Below are 23,808 nucleotides of genomic sequence, written 5' to 3' on the forward strand. Positions count from 1 at the left end.
TACTCCTCTTAAAGTGGACACTAGAATTTGATCCTCACTACACCAAATCGACCAAAATACCCATATGCATAGAGCTAACTATGTTATGAAAATTGCTATGCAAATAGAATAATTTTTATTTATGTATTCTTATGGATTCTTAAAAATCTATTTGCTGCATGATTCGTGACTTATTACAAGAGATATTGTGTATAACACTAGTGGATTGTAGTGTATTGGGTATAACACTAGTGGATTGTAGTGTATCAAGTAGATAGATGGCAATGAACTAATGTGTTTTGTGTTGTGGTGAGTGGATAGTTAGACGAACTTATTAGTATTAATTATTTTGAATGCAATGTATTTTAATGCACAATGATTAATTATTTTTAGGCAGTTCAATAATTTAGAATTATTCGGCATTCTCTAGCACATAATTATTGTATATGCACACACATAATTTATTTATTTGGTTGTAACCATTGTGTAAGGCCCAAAAGGCTAGACAATATTTTTGTATAAATCTTAGAATAGTTTATTTAGTTAGAAGTTGAAAAACATAAAATGCCAAAAAACATGTCATTCATGCAAAGAAAACAATAGCCCAAGAGGATGTTTTTTCAAAAGAAAACGATAGCCCAAAAAGGATGTTTTTTCAATATCTCTTGATGAGCACTTACCCATGCATGGGGAGAGATTGTACCCATTCTCTTGTCTCCTGGACTCCTATCTCTATTTTCTTTCTTTGGACTATGTGTGAAGACCCTTCACATAGTGTAAAGAGCCTCAAATTGAGTACTCCTCCTCCCCACCCCCTTTTTTTAAAAGACTATTTCTACCAACAAAAGCCACTTGTAATGTGATATGGATATTAATAGTGGTTTTATTGCAATGACCCAAGTGCTTGATTTGGGGACTATGGATCTAATTAAGATGCCACATTAAACCTTCCAAACAATAGTTAGATCACCACTCTATTGTTGATCTCTCCTTATCAAAATGAATGGCAATAATTTTTTTGCTTGAATTCAAATGAGTCATCATTCAAAGTATAAAGCTTTGTACGAAAGTTTTACTAAATGTTTATAAAACTTAAAAGCATGGAAATCACATTTTAAATTAAATAAGGGAAATTAATGCACCTTTTCATAAGCTATTTTGGAATGATGATCACATCAAAATGTAGACCATCTATATTAGTTATTCAGTCAACAACAAGTGGCCATCTTAGTCAAGCTATCACCTTCCTGTAGCCCATCAACATTTCATGGGCAACCTGGGTATCTTCTTTCTTCTCCACCATAAAAAAAGGAAACCTGGGTTTTTGACACAAAATAACGGCGTATGCGACACTAATAGCGATGCAAATAGTGACGGTGCTCAGATGAAAAAAACGCGGGCCGAAACCCGAGTGCGTTATTTTGCACGCATACACGAAAGAGAGAGCGAAAGGGAGAGTGAACATCTTGCATTTGAGAGAGAGAGGGAGAGAAAGAGAGAAAAAGGGAAGGAAAGCTTCTCCCTTTTTCAATGCATGTGTGCCAATCCATCCATGTCTATTTTGATAGTTGCTTAAGCTGGATAGAGGTAAGTTGTGGGTTTTTCACCTCTTCTGTTTTACCCTGCGAGTGATATAAACTATTCTGAAAAAGCTAGTTGCATTAAAAGGCTTGTATTAATTGGCATGAAGATATGTGCTTCGAATAGCTACTTGTTGCACTCAATGAGGCTGTTTAGGCAAGCAACAATCAGTTGGCATCCTGGTAATGGCAAGAGCTCTAGCGTTGCATACCCAACAAGGATGTAGTCATGACTCATGAGCTCATTGGAAAGACCAAATAGCTAACAATCCAATTGATAGGGATACTATGTTTCAAGACAATGTTAATGCGAGTACTTGTAAGAAACTGTTCTAGTATCTATAATAACTGATCCAGACAGATATGACCCGGCTCTCTGCATTCTATCGTGTCCATAAACTTTTCACGCCTAGTGGGTAGCAATTTGGGGATCATAGCCTGGATCATGGATAGAGGAACGACATAAAAAATAATAAGATATCCAAGGGAGCACATGCCAGTTTGATATAGGACATCGGTAGATCAGATCCAATTCGCACATGGGAGACTGCAATTATACATACTCACAAATGAAAGCTCATTTCTAGCATCCTTGCTTGGACCTGTTTATGCACTCTCAAAATGTTACGCTATCGACAAAGAAGTACCCCATGACACTACTGTCCTTTATGCACTCTAGAAATGGCAATGAGTCACATCCTCTGTAATGGAGAGGCAACTCAGATGGCCTCTTTGTGTATTAGTTAGAAGACCAACTTCCACTCACTGCAGCTAGAATTGTAGCTCGAGCAAAGGCACCTGCTTGAAGGAGAGTAAGTGCCCAGGAAATGCCTCTGGATTCAGAATGAGGGCCTGAATACATGGCCCTTTTGGCTGTGAGCCATTGCAGCCAAACACCCAGCTCCAATGCCACATACCAAGAAGGAAGTAGCAACCAATTCGATCGAGAATGCCCCATCCTGTGATAACCATGGAGGAGTCTCAAGGCGGTTAGCACTGCCTCCAACATGCACCATGCCCAGCAGAACCACAGCATGTGGTACCCCTTTCCTCGTCTCATAGTGGGGGCAAACCTGTCCAATAGCCTTGCCAATGGGGCAGTTGTGAAGAACCCAATGGCTGTTGCAAGTGAGCTGACGTATATAGCCCAGCTCTCAGAATTCCACCATGCCCCACTTCTTTTCAAGCCATAAGTTTCTCATTCGAAAGGTGGCACCTCGGTAACATACCCATAAGTTTCTCAAAACCATATGATGTGACCTATCATTCGAAAGCGCTTGAAAAATGGAATCTATTGAGCTATAGAGTGCTCGATTTGGAGTTATAGTGTTCAAGTTATGAAAAAACCAAAGATTTGACCACATGTCCCAAACTTATGGGAAATTTCCATATTTCTCAATATGATGTTCAAGGTTGTCGATAGCAAAGATGTATACAAAGGCCTCTCCCCTCTGCTTCTGCTCTAGCATCCACCGAACAAGCTGGCTGGGCCCTTCTAATGCCATGTCAGGGGGGTTCGTAGAGGCAAGTACTTGTTAAAGAACAGGCACACACTAGACTATGTATGTATACACAGACTTACAGTTGGGCAAGAAGGTGTTTTTTTAATACGTCACCGGAGTGGTGGTTTTATACAGATAGGATGGCCATTGCAGGAGTAGTTACAAGGCTCATGTGAATAAAACCACCGAAGTGGTGGTTTTATACAGATAGGATGGCCGTTGCAAGAGTAGTTACAAGGCTCATGTGAATGTCTTGGGATGGTCACACGACTTTTTATTATGTGGGCTTATTTATTAATGCGCCACCCCCCCCCCCCCCCTAAATTGATAAGCTCAATTACACAAATGTTAATCCAAGCTGTGTGCAGCTCTTCATATGCTTTTCTTTGGCAAGAGGTTTAGTCAAGAAATCAGCCCACTGATGCTGTGTGCGAACATGCTCCAGCACAATGCTCCCTTCTTGGACCAGCTCTTTGATGAACTCCAATTTCATTGCAATGTGTTTGGTCTTCTTAGAATGCTTCAAATTATTCACAATGGTGATTGCCGACATGTTATCGCAATAAAGCATCAATGGTTGATTAGTGAACAGAGTGGTCTCTACTAATAGGTTCTTCAGCCAGATACCTTCCTTGAGTGCAAGGGTCATTGATACATACTCTGCCTCTGTTGAAGATAGAGTTACTCTGTCTTGTTTCTTGCTTTGCCATGCGATTGCAGCTCCGGAAAGTGTGTAGACATAACCTGATGTGGATTGTAGAGTGGCTGGATCACCCCCCCAATCTACATCAGAGTAGCCAACTAAGGAGGGTGAAGGTAGTGGAGTAACATCATGATAGGAGAGGCCGAGGGATTTGGTGTGCTGAAGGTAGCACAAGAGGCGCTTGAGATATTGAACTTGAGTTGCCCCTGGATGTTGCATAAACCGCGAGAGGAGGTTGGCCGCAAAGCAGATGTCGGGGCGAGTGCATGTCACAAGATAACGAACGCTGCTAATCGGCACTTGGTCCTGATAGGGCTTCATCAACAGAGATCTCATCCACCATCTCAAGGTTTAAAGGCAATGCACCAGCATCATCTAGTGAAGCATTAGAAGTTGCAAAGAGTACCTGCAGGTTGAAGACATCAACACAAGACAGTTTAGTCAAGCTTTCTCCTTCATTAAAAACACAATCAGGCTGGATTGAAGAATCCAGCAAGGCAGCCAGGTTGCAACGCTCATAAATCTCACAGAGAGAGCGAAATTTAGGTGACATGGATGAGCGGTTTCGTGAAGGGGGACCCATTAGAGAAGTTTAGTGTATGGGCTCAACTGGAACAAGTGGGTTCGGGGACTTTTGATTGGCCACCGTGGGTATTGATGTAGTGGCAGACCTGGGAGGAGAGGCTAGTGGCTCTGTTGGAGAGGATTCAGTAAACATCTGTTGTGGCAGGTGAGGGCTGGAAGTGGAGGGCAGAGGTAGGCTCAGCCCTCTCCTAGTGTAAGTATCTGGGTATTGCCTGCTTGCTGTGGACTGGGGATTTGGAGATTGAGGGAAACGAAAGGAGCCGGTTTTGCTTCCCAGAGTCTAAGGAGGGACATGTTGAGGCAAAGGGGTTCCTATTGGAGTTGGCGAACTTGGAATTTGTGGTGGTGGGGGCACCGGTGGTGGCGCAAGCTGAGGCAGAGTGGGGGCGTATTCAGGCTCTTCCCATTCAACCTGTGGATTTGGGTTAGGTCCTAAGAGTAGGTTGCGGGTGTGTGGTATGGAAGGGCCAAGGAGAGGTTTGAATGGTTTGCCTGGTTCGGGACTTATCACTACAGACTCATCAAAATAGACAGAATGAGAGAACTGAAATTTTTGCTTCTGTGGATCATACAATCTGTGTGCCTTTACTCCAAATCGGTCATCATATCCAACAAACACCATTCGAGTGCTAGTGGCATCAAACTTTTGTCGGAGTGCAAGTGCTGCAACTGGGTATGCTGGACATCCAAAGACTCAGAGGTGCTGCAAATTAGGAATCTTCCCAAACCAATGAAAGTAAGGGGTGTGTTGAGGATCAATGGAGTAAGGAATTTGGTTCTGGAGATAACAAGCTGTTGCAACTGCTTTTTCCCAGTAAGTTTTGGGGAATCCAGTAGTGAGAAGCATGGCGCATGCTGATTGGACAAGTGATCGGTTCTTTCATTCTGAGACTCCATTTTGTTGGGGAGAGTAAGGAACTGTGTACTACTGTTGAATCCCCTCAGATTTGCAGTAACTCTGAAACTCCTTAGATATATATTCTCCGCCATTATTAGAGCGGAGGAATTGAATGGGCAGATCATGTTGTCGTATGGTGAGGCTGCAATAATCTTTGAAGCAAGCAAACACCTGAGACTTTTGCTTTAAGAAGTACACCGTGGTGTATCTGCAAAAATCATCAATAAATGTGAGAAAATAAGTGGAACCTGTGAGGGATTTCACCTCCATTGGTCCATACGTCGCTGTGCACTAGCTGGTTGACTTGGGTCGATCTCGTGTGATTTGCTGAGGAGGCAACCTTCGCACAGGTCAATGGGCGATAATCTGGGTGGCATGCCCTGGCACATGTAATGCTTTGCCATTCGATGAAGAGTAGGAGTATTAATGTGGCCAAGGCGATAGTGCCATAGGAGAGTAGCAGCAACTTTGGTTAAATGGAGTGAAAGGCTTGATGTGGAGGCTATCATAGCATGACCAGCAGGTTTGGAGATCATAATCGGGTACAATCGGTGCTGTTGAGGAAGTTTTAGGGTCTCATATTTGCCATAAGGAAGTTTGAAGTGAATCACACAGTAAGCATGAAAGAACTCAATGGAAGACCCAGTGGATGTGGCTGCTGTGACTGAAAGTATGTTGCGCGACTGAGGCCAGGAATGTGATAAATATCATGGATGATTATTGAGGTGCTGCTCGGTAATGCAACTTTCATGTGGCCAAGACCGACGGTGGTGAGGCTATGATTATCACCTTAGTAAACATGCACATATTGTGAGAGAGGCTTGTATTTGGACAACCAGTGGCGGTCAGGTGTCATGTGATGGGTGGCCCTTGTATCAAGTAGCCATTCTGATGTAGCAACTGTTGAATGAGGAATGAGGGCATCATCAGAATGAATGTGTGAAGAGAATAATTGAAGTGACTCCATACCATATTGGCTGGGCGTAGGTTCTTCCACTTGTTGCAAGTGGGCTCGAGGAGGCCGATTATTTCTTTGCTGCTCGCGATGCTTTGTCCGACACTCTCTCTCAACATGACCTGGACGCCCACAATATCCGCAAGGTTGCGTGGCAGGTCTGTTGTTGTTGATGGAGCTTCTCTGGACACCTCCAGTTCTGCAAAAGGGTCTCCTATTTTTTCATTCAGCAAATCGCCCAGCAGAATGTTGCATGTATTGGGCGGAGGGATTGTTGGTTCTTGGTGAAGAGGACGTGATTAATGTATAAATAAGATATTAATGTATAAATGAAAACAAATTGATTTTGAGGACCTCATTTGTTGAAGGTGGCTAGAAGATGAGGTTTTAGTATTCATTGACTAATGCATAGCAATCACAACTCTAATGTGTGTTATAATGAAGCACTAGGATTATATGCTAATAGAAAAGGAAATCAATTCCTACCAAAGAAATGTCTTTATTGCATAATGTGTAGCAATACATGTGTATACCAATAGAGCAAAGAGGAAGGAATCATGATGTACTAATGACCAACAAGCATTGGTGTTAAAGGAACATGGTACAACAAATGAGACAAAGGGGCCCAAGGAGTTCACCATGGGTGACTTATGGAATCACATAAGTGTAGTTGAGGGGGTTTTCTCAACAAGTGCAAAAGCATATATATTAGAGGTAGGGCCTTTAATTTTCTCCTCCAACCTTTAAAGTAAGGGGACATTTCGTATGTACCATGGACAAAATATTGTAGTCCCATTTGTCATACGGTGTGGCACAATTGCATAAAGATTTCCATGCTTAATTTATTTCAATGTCTAGGAGCTTATATATTGACAAATTCATGAGCATCACTATGTGTTATACATTGTGTCATCATCAACCTACCCTTGGCCTAAATGTTTCATGCCAAAAAAGGCTCAAGTTCATGTCTCATGAACATTGCTATGTCTTATTTGATTGTAGAAATACCATAAGAGACATGAGAGTCTAATTTAAAAAGCATTATCTTTTTTAAGGCATGCCATCTGAAAGGTTACCATAAAGATTTCATAATTAAACTTTTCCCATGTTTGAACAACATTCACTATGCACACAAAGATTGCTATAAAGAAAAAATTCAATTGCGATCACAGGTATCGCTTGAAAATGTCCATACTTGGTCAAAGCTCGAATTTTCATACTTATTTCTTGCCCTCCTGGTGAGCATTTCTTATGGAAAACCACCAAATCTATAACAAGGTTACCGATATACTCCTTAAGAGCTGAATCCTTGCGTCGGTCCACATGTTGAGCTCCTCCTTGCCTTGATGCAAAGTCATCTATATACAATATGTCCTGAATGACAAAGTCAAATCAAACAATATATTTAGCGACTAACCTAGAGTTATCAAAAAGTGATGAAACTTGATGGTAATGATGCATGCAGCTGTCCTATCCAAAGTCTGGCATCTGGGGCAACTTTCTAGCCCAGAAAGTGGCCCCAGACGCCAGACTTTGAACAAGGCAGTTGTAGGCATCATTTTTGGCCCTAGACGCTAGACTTCGGACAAGGTAGCTGCAAGCATCATTTTTGGCAAATATTTCACCGATGGACTCCGGGGGACCTGACATACCCTAGCATCAAGTTTCATTGCATAAAAATATATGGTAGTTATAAATTTCACCTTCTCCAGATCATCTTGTATCTTCATTTCCTCGTGTGCCAGGGAAGCACCTCTTTGGGCAGAGGGATCTACAAACTCCTTGGTAGGAAGCTGGGGCCTTGGTTCAAACAAATCATGCTGTAGTGCTTCAAATTCAGCATCGAGCACAAGGTAATCTTCTTTAACCAAGGTTATATGCTCCTGTGCTACTATGATCGCACTCACAGTATCTAAGCTTATGCCATCATATCTTCCAGTCGCTGCCATTGGTGGATGCACATCCGTGTAATCATAAACAATCAGGTCTTCCATTGAATCCCTGACTAGGATAGAAAACAACTCTTCTTCGTTCATTTCCAAGTATTGCAGTACATCTGATAGAAGTAAGTATTGTATACCATCTACTTCAATGGGTGTCAAGGAGGCAAGGTTGGGTTTGTTGACTTGTGGCTATTCTGAAGAAGATAGCACCATGAGAGCCAACCCTTGCTCTGTGGAGTTGTATCTTCATCGCTCTCCTCCTCTAGGGGTGTATCCAATGCAAGGAGGTAAATTACCAATGCACAATCACACTCCACGAGATCCAAAGGTGATGTACCTGGTGCAATTCCCATGGGAACAGTGCATACTCTATGCGAAGGATCCACATGGGCCATACACCTACTCACCACTTTTTGGTGATTCTTCCCTGCCTGAAATACCATGAGCTGTTCTAGAGGCACCCAAGTCATGTTGGATCCCTCGATGGAGTATGTGCATGTAGCAATGGTGCTCACAAAGTCTTCCAAAACCTGAAGGGGGGATCCAGCGATGAGAGCACGCTTTCAAGGTTGAAGTTCTTAGAGAAAACCTGGAATACCTTATCACCCTGGCAAAGATAGTCTCGTGGATCCAATCATCAAAGTGTGCGCGAGCATCCATCGTAGTAGGTAGGAGGGATGTGGTGGATATAAAGAGATGAAGAGAGAAAGTATGAAATGAAACAATGAAACAAGAACTAAAGTAGTTCTACCTTAAAAACCTTAAGTTTTAAACCATTAAGAGTTGTTTGCATACGATATTTAGTTATGGCTTTACTTACATCTTTGTAAAGTTTACATGCATATGTAAATGTGTTGATGTGGAAAGTGTGTAACAAGTGTATGATTTTGCATAAATACCATAATTTTTAAATATTGCAAGTTTGTAAGCAATAATATTCTATTGGCAAAGAAAATCCAAAAATTTACAAGTGTTGGATATTACAACTTATGGTGGTGGGATTTTTAGGGAGACTCTACAATTTCTAAAATATGTGGAGCCACACACTTTTCGCTGGCAACAGTTTCCTCAGCTCAGCTTCGAATTTTCCTACCATCTAGTTCAAAATAGAAGCTAACAGGTGGATTCTGCATTAACACTGTAATTTCCTGGTGCATTATACTCAAGGGCCAATCATCCTCCATTTGCAACACTTGGGGATCGCGGCCCTCACAAATGACAGTAACATCCACAATTGCACTTTCACACATGTCTTGATCAAGGCACAACCATTTACCCTTGAGCATCCTCCATCTACAATACTTGAACACTAGGCATAAAGTTTGTCGTGCAATAAAGTACCTGTAATTGGAAAGGAAAGTTAGCCGATTCATCCCAAAGTAAGATAATAGTCAACTAAGAGAGAAAATTTTTACCTGAAAGCCATGTCCCTTGTTGTGCCTCGACACTCCACTATGTCAGGACTGTGAGTTATTTTTTATGTCCAAGTTTTGCCTAGAATCCTTGTTACATAGTCCTCTGATGTATTTTTTATGACGTACGTGCTTTTGGTACTCTCAAACCCTTACATTCCTTGAACATGTGTGCAAAAATTGCAATCAGTATGAACCAGCTTAGATGCACATTCTTTGACCCGGTGCTTGGCTTCATAGAATTCAATATGTCTGTAGAAATTTTTGTGCTACACATGTGTGAAATATCGCTACTACACAATGGTCATTCTATGCTGTTGAGATTCGATATGTGCATATACTCAAGGGTTCCATATTCTCGACTCCCCTTGGGTAATATGTACTTGGAGTCATAGAAAAAAACAAGGTCCTCTGCGAGTTGCTTAGTTTTACACCCCTCAAAGAGCAATCTACCAATTTTGAGGTGGTAACACTTAAAAGAACCAGTGAAACTCTCAACATTTTGCCACTCACAGCAATCCGAAGGGCATACTTCTGTATATACAAGACAAGTTGTTACATAGGTATCATGAAAGTTCTCATTCTCAATGAGTTGCAAATACTTACTGTTTGCAATGTTTCGTTGAAAGGGCACAGTGGGCGCAATGTGTATTTGTTTTGGCATGAATACATGTTGTACAAACGCCTCTGTTACAATGTGAGAATCAACTTTCCTTTGTCTGAGAGCTAAAATTTTACCTCCGCATTCGATGAAGTGGAACCTGTGAGGGCTTATGGCTTGATTTGCTGAGGAGGCAACCTTCGCACAGGTCAATGGGCGATAATCTGGGTGGCATGCCCTGGCACCTGTAATGCTTTGCCATTCGATGAAGAGTAGGAGTATTAATGTGGCCAAGGCGATAGTGCCATAGGAGAGTAGCAGCAACTTTGGTTAAATGGAGTGAAAGGCTTGATGTGGAGGCTATCATAGCATGACCAGCAGGTTTGGAGATCATAATCGGGTACAATCGGTGCTGTTGAGGAAGTTTTAGGGTCTCATATTTGCCATAAGGAAGTTTGAAGTGAATCACACAGTAAGCATGAAAGAACTCAATGGAAGACCCAGTGGATGTGGCTGCTGTGACTGAAAGTATGTTGCGCGACTGAGGCTAGGAATGTGATAAATATCATGGATGATTATTGAGGTGCTGCTCGGTAATGCAACTTTCATGTGGCCAAGACCGACGGTGGTGAGGCTATGATTATCACCTTAGTAAACATGCACATATTGTGAGAGAGGCTTGTATTTGGACAACCAGTGGCGGTCAGGTGTCATGTGATGGGTGGCCCTTGTATCAAGTAGCCATTCTGATGTAGCAACTGTTGAATGAGGAATGAGGGCATCATCAGAATGAATGTGTGAAGAGAATAATTGAAGTGACTCCATACCATATTGGCTGGGCGTAGGTTCTTCCACTTGTTGCAAGTGGGCTCGAGGAGGCCGATTATTTCTTTGCTGCTCGCGATGCTTTGTCCGACACTCTCTCTCAACATGACCTGGACGCCCACAATATCCGCAAGGTTGCGTGGCAGGTCTGTTGTTGTTGATGGAGCTTCTCTGGACACCTCCAGTTCTGCAAAAGGGTCTCCTATTTTTTCGTTCAGCAAATCGCCCAGCAGAATGTTGCATGTATTGGGCGGAGGGATTGTTGGTTCTTGGTGAAGAGGACGTGATTAATGTATAAATAAGATATTAATGTATAAATGAAAACAAATTGATTTTGAGGACCTCATTTGTTGAAGGTGGCTAGAAGATGAGGTTTTAGTATTCATTGACTAATGCATAGCAATCACAACTCTAATGTGTGTTATAATGAAGCACTAGGATGAGTCAAGGGATGAGTGATGAGGAGTTGCAGGACATATTCACATGTATGTCTCCAAATCAGATGGCCTGATTTAGAAATATGGGAGACCAAGAGCTGTCTTGGATAACATTGATCCATTCCATGAGATCTACTTTGGACGCTCTGATGCTTTGGTTTCTAGTAGATGAGGTCGATACTCTAGACTGGGCCCGAACGGAGGGAGTGGTTTTGGGGGGTGCGGGATAGATGTGGATGCTGTGAAACCGCGGACGGTTCTAGATAGGGGTGCTACTCCTTGCTCTTGTACATGTTCCGAAGAGGGTGGCTCAAGTGGGTGTTGTGGAGGCACTGATGCAGTGTCTCCATCCCGTCGTTCTAGTGAATACTTGTCACCTCTAGGATTTATCACACATGTGGGGATATCTACTCCAGTGACTCCGGGTTTTGCTTAATTGTCTGCAACAGGTGGCACCCCTATGGGTGCTACTCCAAGAGATACTACCCCCATGGGTATGCTAGATATACAGGGGTCTCCTGGTTATGCCCAAGAGCGCGGTCGTAGGTGGGAGAGAATACACCTTATACGTACCCTAGAGGGATATGGATACCTCATAGATGGCATGATAGGTGTTATGATCATGATTGATGAGGGGAGGAGGGTGATATCTCGCATGAGAGAGTTGTGCCAACAAGTTTTTAGGCACACTATCTTGGACCATTGGAAGAATATACCCGAGGGGAGCAAGGATTATATAGTGGCATCCTTGTATGAGGAGTTTTTGGTACCTACTACAATAGAGAGGTTTTCCACTTGGTGGATGATGGAGTGTATGCGTGCATACATATCACATAGACGATCGGACACATGCAAGGCACTCAAGAGTGGCACCTTAAAGCTCGAGTGGCTAGACACAGATGATTGATGGAGACTTAGGGAGAAGGCTATAGATTCTTTAGGATGTTGGCGACAACAAGAGGCAGCGAGGGCATGATTGGAGGCAGGGGTCGTGCATCATCTAGGGAGTGGCTGCCACAGGACTTATCAGGAGGATTTTGTAAGTTTTTCTTTTGTTCTTCTCGCTATTAGAAGCACACATCTTCATGCCAATTAATCCAAGCCTTTTAATACAGCTAGCTTTTTCAGAATACTTTATATCTCGTGGAGTACAACAGAAGAGGTGAAAAACCCACAACTTACCTCTATCCAGCTTATGCAACTATCAAAATAGACATGCATGGATTGGCACACACGCATTGAATGTAAAAGTGGTGATGTCCTGCTTAGGGCCATGCCATGCCTAACTCCATAGACTTAAACAAGTAAAAGAGTGTGAAAGACGACCCACACATTGACTATAAAGGATCCCTGTTGTGCTAACAAGGAGAGAGAGAGGGTGTTCGAGTAGAGAGAAAACCACTTACGGGAGAGAGAAAAATGTCTTCAAGAGAGAACACGATTTCTAGCAATCAATGGTTGCCAAGACTTTGGAATTCTCCAAGTTCATGTGGTACCACCATTTTTAAAGGAACTCCATAAACTCCCTAAAGGTCTAGCACAATTAAGAATGGTCAAATAAATTGGCCACACACTATTAAACTTGACTATGTAAACTTGTGCAAGCAAAATTTACTTAGCATGGCTTGGGTCTTATATGTTGTGAATTGATTTTGTACTAGGTTAAAATTGGGATTATACTACTAATCTAGACCACTAGATATTAGTTATTCTCAAACATCATGAAAGCACTAAATCTTGAATGCAATCCATGTTGCCAAAGGGAAGGACAAAAGATCAAAAGGACACATTTACATAGATCTCGTGAGCATTTTTGAAAGATGCAATAGTTTTTGAAGGTGCCAAGACCCCCCATAGGGGTGAGACAAATCAAGATTGGTCCATCCTTGGGAATTAAAGCCAATTGGAATGCATACAAGCAATGTTGGTGCAAACTAGCAAGCCCTTCAAGCCATTGGCTCTCATGGGAATTTTAGGACGCAGACACTACAAGATACAGGCATCATACCGACGTTCAAAGCGATGTAAATGTTCATAAAAAATTTTGCCCCTATCATTGCTAAAAGCTTCGGTATAAATGTCTCTACAAAATCATTATAGAAACCATCGCTATTTGCATCACATTTGCAAACGGTTTGAGACGTGTGTATAGTGACGGTAATAGCAACGTGTACAGAGAAATTAGCAATGGTTATAGAGGGAAAAAAAATGTGGCAGGGCAACAAGTTTCCCTCCCACATATAGCACCATGTGCTGTATAATATTCTACAAAGAAATTATATATTGGGTACACAATGGTCGTCAAGATGAGCACAAAAACTACTTGAACCCGCAAGACTGATAATTCACAGACTAGTGATAAAAAATCATGACATTACATGGAACCATGGAGAGAGAGGAGATCCAAAATAAACATGAAATTCTATCTGTAATTATCGTAAGATACGATTTTATACAAAGGATGATAAGTACATCTAAGGAATAGTATGTGGAAGATACCGGCACAGATCACAAGACCAAAAAAGAAGAGGGTGTGCACTCAATGAATCCAAGTATGAGCTATAGATCCTTGCCATCAAAAAGCTCGTCCCGATGCAAAGGAGCATCAAACGGACTCAGCAAAATGAACAACTACACATCAGTCCACTATACATAATGTATTTTAAAAAAATAGTGACTACAGACAAGAAAGATGATTTACTTAGTGGGCCGCTGCGTGTGTATAATCTATCGATAAGTCCAGTGAGACCGTGTCTCTCTACATAGTGAAATGTTACGCTATCGACAAAGAAGTACCCCATGACACTGTCCTTTATGCACTCTAGAAATGGCAATGAGTCACATCCTCTCTAATGGAGAGGCAACTCAGATGGCCTCTTTGTGTATTAGTTAGAAGACCAACTTCCACTCACTGCAGCTAGAATTGTAGCTCGAGCAAAGGCACCTGCTTGAAGGAGAGTAAATGCCCAGGCAATGCCTCTGGATTCAGAATGAGGGCCTGAATGCATGGCCCTTTTGGCTGTGAGCCATTGCAGCCAAACGCCCAGCTCCAATGCCACATACCAAGAAGGAAGTAGCAACCAATTCGATCGAGAACGCCCCATCCTGTGATAACCATGGAGGAGTCTCAAGGCGGTTAGCGCTGCCTCCAACATGCACCATGCCCAGCAGAACCGCAGCATGTGGTACCCCTTTCCTCGTCTCATAGTGGGGGCAAACCTGTCCAACAGCCCTGTTGATGGGGCAGTCGTGAAGAACCCAATGACTGTTGCAAGCGAGCCGACGTATATAGCCCAGCTCTCAGAATTCCGCCATGCCCCGCTTCTTTTCAAGCCTAGTGGATGCGCATACCCCAGCACAAAGGCTATCCAGAATGCAAAAACCACAGCGAGGCCTGCCCCTTTGGCTGCCACATCAAAATACCACAGCCACAGGCTTTTGCGTGGCATCACACGAAGCACCGGGGTATTCTCCCATTCCTTGATCTTGAACCCTTTCACTTCCAGCAGCCACAGGTCTGCAAACACAGTCACTCCACCTGCCCCAAGCCTCAAGGACCTCACCCCCCTCCTTGCACCCAGGGAAGACACGAAGGGATCTAACCCAAACACACAGCACAGCACCATCATCAGCACTAGTTCAAGCAGGCTCACTAGCACAACTGTGGAGGCCTGCCCCTTCCATTTCACATCTGGCTTCTCTGAAACGTCCAGTTTCCCCAAGCACCAGTCCACCAGATCCGAGGTCCTGCCCTTCTCGTTCGCATCTTGGGTGGCCATGCTCTCAGACACCATCCTTTTTAGAGTTTGAGCCCCAAGCTTGTCGATACCAAAGAAGTATACAAAGGCCTCTCCCCTCTGCTTCTGCTCTAGCATCCACTGAACAAGCTGGCTGGGCCCTTCTAATGCCCTGTCAAGGGGGTTCGTAGAGGCAAGTACTTGCTGATGCAGGGAGGGCATGTGAGCTTGGCCATGGAGCTGGCACTGGTAGGAAGGCACGCGGTAATATTGAGGGTCGATGCAGACGGTGTTGTGAAGCGAGGCAAGGCCGCCTCGACTGGAGTCGTTGGCGCTGATGCTGGGGATGTGCCAGCAAGTGCAAGGAGGGGGTGTCGGTGTGCCTGAGGGGGTATCGTTCGCAGATGGTGGTCCTGATGATGAGGGATTGCCAATACAGAACCTGACAAGAGTGGTCGAATTCCCTTGAGCCCAAGCGTTGTGGGCAATCCATTTCACCACATTGGGGCTCCAATCAGACAGGAAGACGCCCATGACCGAGCCGTTGTTGCCGCCCGGAGAGACCTTGCTGCCGTACGTGTTCTGGACTGTGAACCTGGTCATGGTAAGGAGGTCCCCCACACACATCTCCGAGTCCAGCCTCCCCCTGGCAAGGCAGAGGGCGACGCTGGCGCCCGCGGCGAGGGTGCTGAGGCCAACCTGCAGGAAGTTGTAGTTGTTCCTGAGCTCCTCGACACTGCCCTGGGCCAGGCATGTCCTTGCTGCAAGGACCACAATGCATGAGGCCGCACAGGCCATACCTTGAGCTGCCTGCAACAACAAGAGCTGGTAGCTGCTGCTGCTACGATGACCATGGACGTTCCACGTGCCGTTGTTGTTGCCGCAATGAGCCACCATAATTCTGGCAGTGCACGAGTTGCTACTGACTCAATTAATCCTGCCAGCATCAGCTAATCCAGTGACAGTAATCAACCACTCAAGCTGCGATGAGAGGAGAGGGAAAGAGGACGGATGTGTGATTGCCGGATTGTCTCTCTGAGGAGATTGCCCTGATAGATGGTGTATCGCGGGCCGCGGCCCCTCTAATTGCTGGGTGTATTGACGCCTGATATCCGAGGGAACTGCCTGATGGTCAGTGATTGCCTGATCAGAAAGGGGCCTGCTGGAGTATCATGCGTTGTAGCGTCACAGTCTTAACTTGTACGTTCCATCGGACCTCATTGAGTTCCATGTTCCGTGAACTGCTAAAATTTCAAAAGTAAGTTGAGCAGGAGATTCGAGAGAAACGTCTTCACATGAGAGTCCAGATAATTTTCCCAGCCGGATTTCCAAAGCACTAGTTAAATCCCCAGTTTGCCCCCATGAAAACTAGCTAGGGTAAAGGGCCTAGTCACATGGCACCCGCCCAACTAGGCCTTCCCTCACCCCCCCAATGGTAACTGGGAAAACAAGTCTTAGTCCAGAAATCAAGCTTAAAAACTAATTTAAGCGAAAAGGGCAAAATTTTGCCCATTGAACGAGTAGATTTGAGCCAGTAAAGATGCAAAATGCCCATGTCATTTTTTTCGACTTTCAACCAATCATTTTCCTCGTTTTAACACCAACATTGGAATTTGAATGTCTCAAGACTTAAACTATTGATGCAACATTACTTTTGGGGGGGGGGGGGGGGGGGGGGAGGATCTACAAGAGTAAAGGCAACTACCTCTTAATTGCTCCCTTACCCTGAAACGAGCTAATACTACTGGATGAGAAGAGTTTTTCCCAAACATTGCATACAATTGCATGTAATTAGGACTTTTGTGTTCCACCTCATCTTATTCCCCCCAATGTTCAACTTAGCAAGAGTAGATGCATTATTCATGTGATGGCTAGAAAAGATCTACAACCCTTCCTCTCTCTCCCCTTTGAGGGAGGGGTCATTGCCATGATACGGCAAGTCTCTTTTGCGCTTATCACAGTGCATCAATCTCTAGAAAGCATGATAACCTAGTTTGGAACAGTGCCATTAGCGATCATGCAAACAACAAGCTCATCCTACCACCAAGCAAGTGCTAGGATTGCAAAATCCTATGGTTCTATTATTAGCAACTTGCTATACAAGGGGCGATATATCACAATACATAGGTAAACCCCCATCTTTTAAACACAACTATTTGGCAAAATACACATGCCTCCTTTAAATCTATGCCAAACAATCCAATACTTGAACTAGCTAGAGAGGAAGCATGCCATGATCCAGCCTATCAAAAGATGCTAAGGGAGATCTCTATCAAGGACCAGGATCAAAAGCTACAAGCTAAGTATCATGAATTCTCTATCAATAGTGGACTTGTCTACTATAGAACGAGGTTGTGTATACCGGCAAGCCAGTCATTTAAGCAGAAGATATTGTGGGAAGCTCATGATTCCCCTTTCTCAGGACATCCTGGTTATGCCAATACTCTCAATGCAGTTAGGAAGAGTTACTATTGGGAGAGGCTTAAAGGTGACATTCTCAAATATGTCACTGAGTGTTTGTCTTGTCAACGTATCAAAGCCGAACATGTCAAGATTCCAGAAAAGTTGCAACCACTTGGCATTCCCCAAATGAAATGGGAATTCATCAGTATGGACTTTGTTGTTGGCTTACCCCAAGTTCAGGAGGATACAACTCCATCATGGTTGTGATTGACATGCTTACTAAGGTTGCACACCTTATTCCAGTAAAGAAAAACTATAAAGCCTCAGACATTGCAAGGTTGTTTATCAAGGAGATATTCAAGCTACATGGGCTACCCAGAAGAATCATTAGTGATCGTGATTCTCTCTTCACATCACACTTCTGGAGAGCTATCTTTGAAGCCATTGGGACTCAACTCTGTTTTAGTACAGCTTACCATCCCCAATTTGATGGCCAAACAGAGTGAGTAAATCAAGTCATTGAGGATATGTTAAGGGCACGTTGCTGTCGTGAGCCAAAAAGGTGAATTCAATACTTGCCTTTGGTTGAATTTGCCTACAATGCTTCTTACCAACAAAGCATTCAGATGACCCCTTTTCAAGCATTGTATGGCCATGACTGTCGAAGTCCCCTAAACTTCTCATATCCAACCTTGAGGGTTGAAGCTTCAAGGCAGATGTTGGAAGAGATGGATGACCAAATAAAGTCAATAAGACAGGACATCCAAGCTGCCAAGGATAGACAAAAGGCATACGCAGATTTGAAGCGTCAAGATAGAATCTTCGAGGAAGGAGATATGGTCTTCATTCATGTACGCCCAAAGAAGAGTTCCCTATCCTTAGGAGATTGCAAGAAGCTAAGTCCAATGTATTATGGACCATACAAGATCCTTAAGTGCCTAGGACCTAATGCTTATAGACTGCAACTCCCTGAGAACCTAAAGGTTCATAATGTATTCCATATCAGCCTATTGAAGAAGTATGTACCTAATCCTAACCATGTACTTGATGACCAACAAGTTGTAATGCCTAGTCAAGGAGTCCTTGAACTAAGGCCTGATAGGATCCTAGATGTTAGGGAGAGACAACTAAGATCCAAAACCTTGAGAGAATGCCTTGTCCACCAATGGAAAGATTATCCCGAGGAGGATGCCACTTGGGTAGATGAAAGCACTCTCAACCATCAATATCCCTAGTTTATCTCGAGATGAGGACATCTCGATTCCTCCAAGGGGGAGAGAATGTAATAATTCCGATTCCTAAAACCGCATTCTTCATATGAACCTCCTCTTAGGAGGCCAAAATGATAAATTTTGGGAATAATGGCAAAATTTTTTAATTATCCCTCTCTCCCCCAGCTCTCTCCCCCAGCCGACAGTCGTGCTGGAGGAGAGGGATATGGCAAGGATGACTGAGCATCCTTGCTGGATGCCATAGAGGGGATGAATCCCATGCATTGAGCCGCGTGGGGGACGGGAGGTACCTCTCCCTCTCCCATATAAACCCCCCTGTGGGCAAGGGGAGTATTGATGGTGGTCGTGTGAAGAGGAGAAAGGAGGCGGTAATTATCATCACGCTGTAGTAAGGAGAAGGCCATCACGCTGCAGTAAGGAGGAAGGGAGCATTACGGGCCAAGGGAGTAAAGGGAGAGGCTGAAGCCATGAGGTCCCCATGAGAGAGAGAGGGAGTGGGCCGCCAGCTGCTGTGAGAAGCGCCGCCAAAGCTGTCCGTTCGCCCTGCCGCCGACCATCCACCAACTGTTGCGAGAAACGCTGCCCAGTAGAACCGCCTTCCAGCACGCCGCCACCAGAAGCCTCCTTTGTCCTCCACGTGGAGTGGACGCCCACCACAGAAGCTTCTCAGAAGCTTTTGAGAAGCTTCTAAAAGACCTTTGGGAAGCCCCCCTTCTTGTGGGCTTCCTTGAAGGGCCTTTCAAGGGGGTTTAATAACCCCCCCCCCCCTCCCGGGATCCAAAAACCCCCCTTTCCCATGGGGTCCCATCCAAGCTTTTAAAAGCCCATTAAGCCTTTTTCTCCCCCCCCCCCCCCCCCCCCCCTTGCATTCTTACACAAAGGGAGTCTCACCCCGGGTTTTATGCCTTCACAAGCACCCCCTTTTTCCCCTTTTTTATTCCATCTAAACCCCTTTAAAAGCCCCTTTTTCCCCCTTGGATTTCCCACAAGTTCCCAATAGCCCGAGTGCTAAACCCCTTCCCGTGGGCCTTCCCTATCGCCCTCTCAAGCGGGTTCTTGTTAACGCGGGATCTTTTAAAAATCCCCTTTGCCTTCACAAAGAAAATCTTTTACACCCCTTCTTCCTTGAAGTTTAAGGAGGAATCCTATAAAGCCTTCTAAAGCCGGTTCCAAAAGATGGAGAAATTAATCAAGGAGGCCGAATCACAAAGGAAGTTTGCGTGCGAAGGAGATGGCCAAGATCATAAATCTGCATCCAAGACGAAAAGGCCGAATTCGCGATGGCTCCTAAGAAAGCACAAGGCGCAACCACAGGAGGATCATCTCCTAACATCCATGTGGACATTTCACCACAAGTCTAGGTTTTTCTTCCTAAATTTGATTAACGTCGTAGTATTTTGATTGTGCATGGATCATTTATGAAATTAGGATGCACTTTTTCGATTATGCATGGAAGGAATAAATCGCATGTTGCATTATTGAATATCTTTTCTTTGAAATAATTCTTTAAAGAAAGTTGCTAGCAACCATAGGAAATTGCTAGGGCTGCATAAAGAAGATTTAACTCTAGGCAAGTGGCCTAAAAACTCAAGTCAACGAATGGTTGTGTAAGTTCAGCATACGAATAATTCATTCGGAAATGAAAGTAGAAAAAGGTTGCATGTTTAAACATAAAATCCTAAAGCTTAGTAGCATGAATCTTGTTTGCATGTTATAGGAGGATCAATTGGAATTATGCTATAACTTAACCTATGCTTTGATCTTAACCCAAAAAGTTAGGGTTTGTAAATCAACTTATACGTAGGCAATGAATCATGTGGTTATGGAAATGGTAGCGTTATTATCTTCAAGAATAGACAAGTAAAATTGGTTTAACCTAAACACCTAAACCGCGAGGGACTCGTTTAGGAATGGTTAAATCAATGCAACATATCTCAAGTGCTAACTAGGATTTAACACGTTGAGGTCGTAACTTAATCGCTCTTATTGCCAAAGTTGAAACTCTTATACCCTAAAGACTTATCCACATTCACGGAATGTCGGGACAATAGGACGTACTTGCGAGAGACGATCTAGGGTTTTTACCCTAAGGATCACTCGCTAAAAGGATGAAACTCGATTTGAATTTGGAACCCTAAGACCGGCAATGTTGGCCTAATGCAATCAGGAACGGATTGTTATGAAGACACCCTAACCCTGGTTCCTATCTAATCATGATACCGTGATTAGAAGACACCGTTGATGGGTAAAATAGTCCCATGGATTAGATGCGACACTCGTGCAACAAGTTGCAGTTGCATGATCTTGTCATTTGATCACAAGGGAATGGCCAATTCCTCGAAATAAGATTGGTAGATTCTTATGCAAGTTTATCTTGCAAGAGGATGAATAATCGTCCTGATATAGTACCTTTCTTGGGTAAAGTGACCAAGATACGGGGATTAGATATTTGCTTGGAAGCAAAGGACCAATCAGTAAATTGGAATAACATATGTACTGATAATTGAACTTAAGGTATTGATTAAGTCGGGTTAATAGGGTACAGTCCTAATCCAAGGATATAGGGTTAACAAACAAACCCTTGGGGATCTTGCCAAGTTGCAATTGATCCCGGATCGAGTGCTCGATGCATTCGGAATGAAGGATTCGCTCCTTAGCAGTTGGCAAAAAATAACGATCAATGGAAATGATTGTGCTTGTAACAGTTGTAAGAGCACTGTTTTGCTTTGTTTGCTCAAAGAATTAAAGGATGAAAAGATATCTAATGCTTCAGGTTGAAGGCCTGAAGGGAGAGGCAGCTTCAGTTACCCCCGACTGCCTGCCTGACCCTAACCAAGGGGGTTGTTAACCGCGCCGGGAAGGTGGACCGAACCCGCTGTGAGAGGTCTCTCCGTTGAGCGCTACTTGGAGCAGGAGGACGCTTGGGTGCCAGAGGGGGCTCTGGCCATAAATCCCTCGCCTTCCAGGCCCTGCACAAGAGGCCAACGTGACTCGGGATTGGATCTCGAGGCCCGCATACTAGTCTATGGGCGGAATCTTGGAATAGTAATCCCTGTGGATTGCTGGATAGCCTTTGGGTGGATTATGGATAAGCCTACGGGCTAGATGCTATTAATGTATTCCAAAGATAAATATGATAAGCTGTTGAAAAGGAACTTGTTTGACATTGCTTTTCTATGTCAAGTGCTATGATTACGTGAAGGAACCAGTGCCTAACGGACTAATTAAGGAAGATGTTCGATGCATGTCCAACTAAATGTGGTAGGTAATTAGATAACTAAAACAACCTGAGGAAAGTGCAGTGGATGTGGCCATGGGTCCATCCTACGGTGTCGTATTGCTGCGCATTCGAGGTGTGAAAACCACCCAAAAGTTGTGCGTGTGATTTGATACTTTGTACATACTTAGTTGTTATGTTTGCTCTTTCATTCTATGCTGAAGACGGAGAAGAACAGGGAGTTTTGGTAGACTGGTAACTCGAGATGCAATCTCATGGGCTACACTTATTTCAAGATATGCCGATTATGGGCTTTGTGAGGATGTTTCAAACATTTATAATTGGATGGTATTTCTGCTGATGCTAGTACATTTGTTTACAGCCTGAAATCATGTAGCATCATAGGAGCTTTAGATACAAGCCGAGAACTCCATGTAGAGATATAAAAAAGGGGGCTAGATAATGAGTTTCATGTTGGAAATACACTTCTGGACATGCATAACAGTTGTGGTTGGGCTGCATAACAGTTGTGGTTGGGCTGCAGAAGCTTATCAAGTATTTGACAGACTTTCAGAACAGGGGAACGAAGCCAGTTTGGTTTTGAATGCCATATATGTAGGTAAACTTAATGAAGTTGGGACATCATCCCTGTATCTGTTCCTCCCTACTTGTCATGGTTCTTATGAGTGCCCCTAATTGGATGGAGAGGGAACTATGCAAGCTTGTGCTGTTTGGATGGACTGTATTTGAGCCAGACTCCACCATTTCCAATGGGCTGGCTGGTAGTCCGAGGAAGATATAGAAGAAGACCTCACTTGCGACCCAATTGGTCATATCGTGGTTCTGCTGCTTCTTGTCAAAGTTCATTGGTATATGCTGTTGTGACTAAGAAATTGCTTTGATGCAAAGGATAATGATTTGGTTGACGATTGGCCCTTTGGTCACCATCTTGTGATGTAATGACAATCCAAAAAGATTTGGTTCGGACCGTGCTCATATGACAGTGCTTGTTTTTTTGATCCTTCAACCTATATTTCGGAGGAGGAACAGGGTCTCAGAAGGGAGGAAAAGCAAAAACGCCAGATACGATGGATAGCGCAGGAGTGCCTGGAATATACGACGCTAATGAAAAACTAATGGGGGCGCAGGGAATTTTGGGGGGAATCGTGGCTAATGTTAAGGAGCAGAAGTATACGGAGGAGAATAGAGAGACGCCTACGGGAATTTTGGGGAGGGTCCTTGCTGATCATTATGTGGAGGACGAAGAGTTGCGATTTTCTATAGGGAACGAGGAGGAAACATGTTGAAGATCGACAGATCATTACCCATGGAGGCAACTTCCCTGGCTCTCGGAAGCTTCATCTGCGACAACACTTTCACCATCCGTGGAATGATCAATCAGGATAAAAAAAGAAACAACAATTGAAGGTGGAAACAGAGCAATTGTACAGGAATCGAATGCAACAAGCAGCTCAACATAAAGCCTTTGAGACACACAGTTCCCTCACTTCCAACGAAGGGACTTCACTTTCTTCTTTACAATCCCTATCACAGAGTATCGGATTGATCAGGATTCACAGATCAAAGTGAAGGAGACAAGATGATGCAGAGGATTGAGCAGAGAGGGAGCGATGATGACAGAGGAGGATCCGCGAAGACGCCGGCAGACTTTTTGAAGTCCATTCTAGGTTGATCCGTAATCGTAAAGCTTCTGGTGTCACTTATAGAGATATTTTGGCTTGCCTGGATGATTATATGAACATTACCATGGAACAAACAGAGGGATATGAACAAATCCA

General features: G+C 43.7%; 1 pseudogene; it reads right to left on the minus strand.

Annotated features, from left to right (window-relative positions):
• Positions 1 to 4,053: 4,053 nt before the first annotated feature.
• On the minus strand, positions 4,054 to 5,196 carry LOC148016088 (uncharacterized; annotated as a pseudogene).
• Positions 5,197 to 23,808: the final 18,612 nt, after the last annotated feature.

This window comes from Lygodium microphyllum, chromosome 23 (genome assembly GCF_053477565.2).
Source record: "Lygodium microphyllum isolate KBCC chromosome 23, Lygodium_microphyllum_v1.1.10, whole genome shotgun sequence".
NCBI lineage: Eukaryota > Viridiplantae > Streptophyta > Polypodiopsida > Schizaeales > Lygodiaceae > Lygodium > Lygodium microphyllum.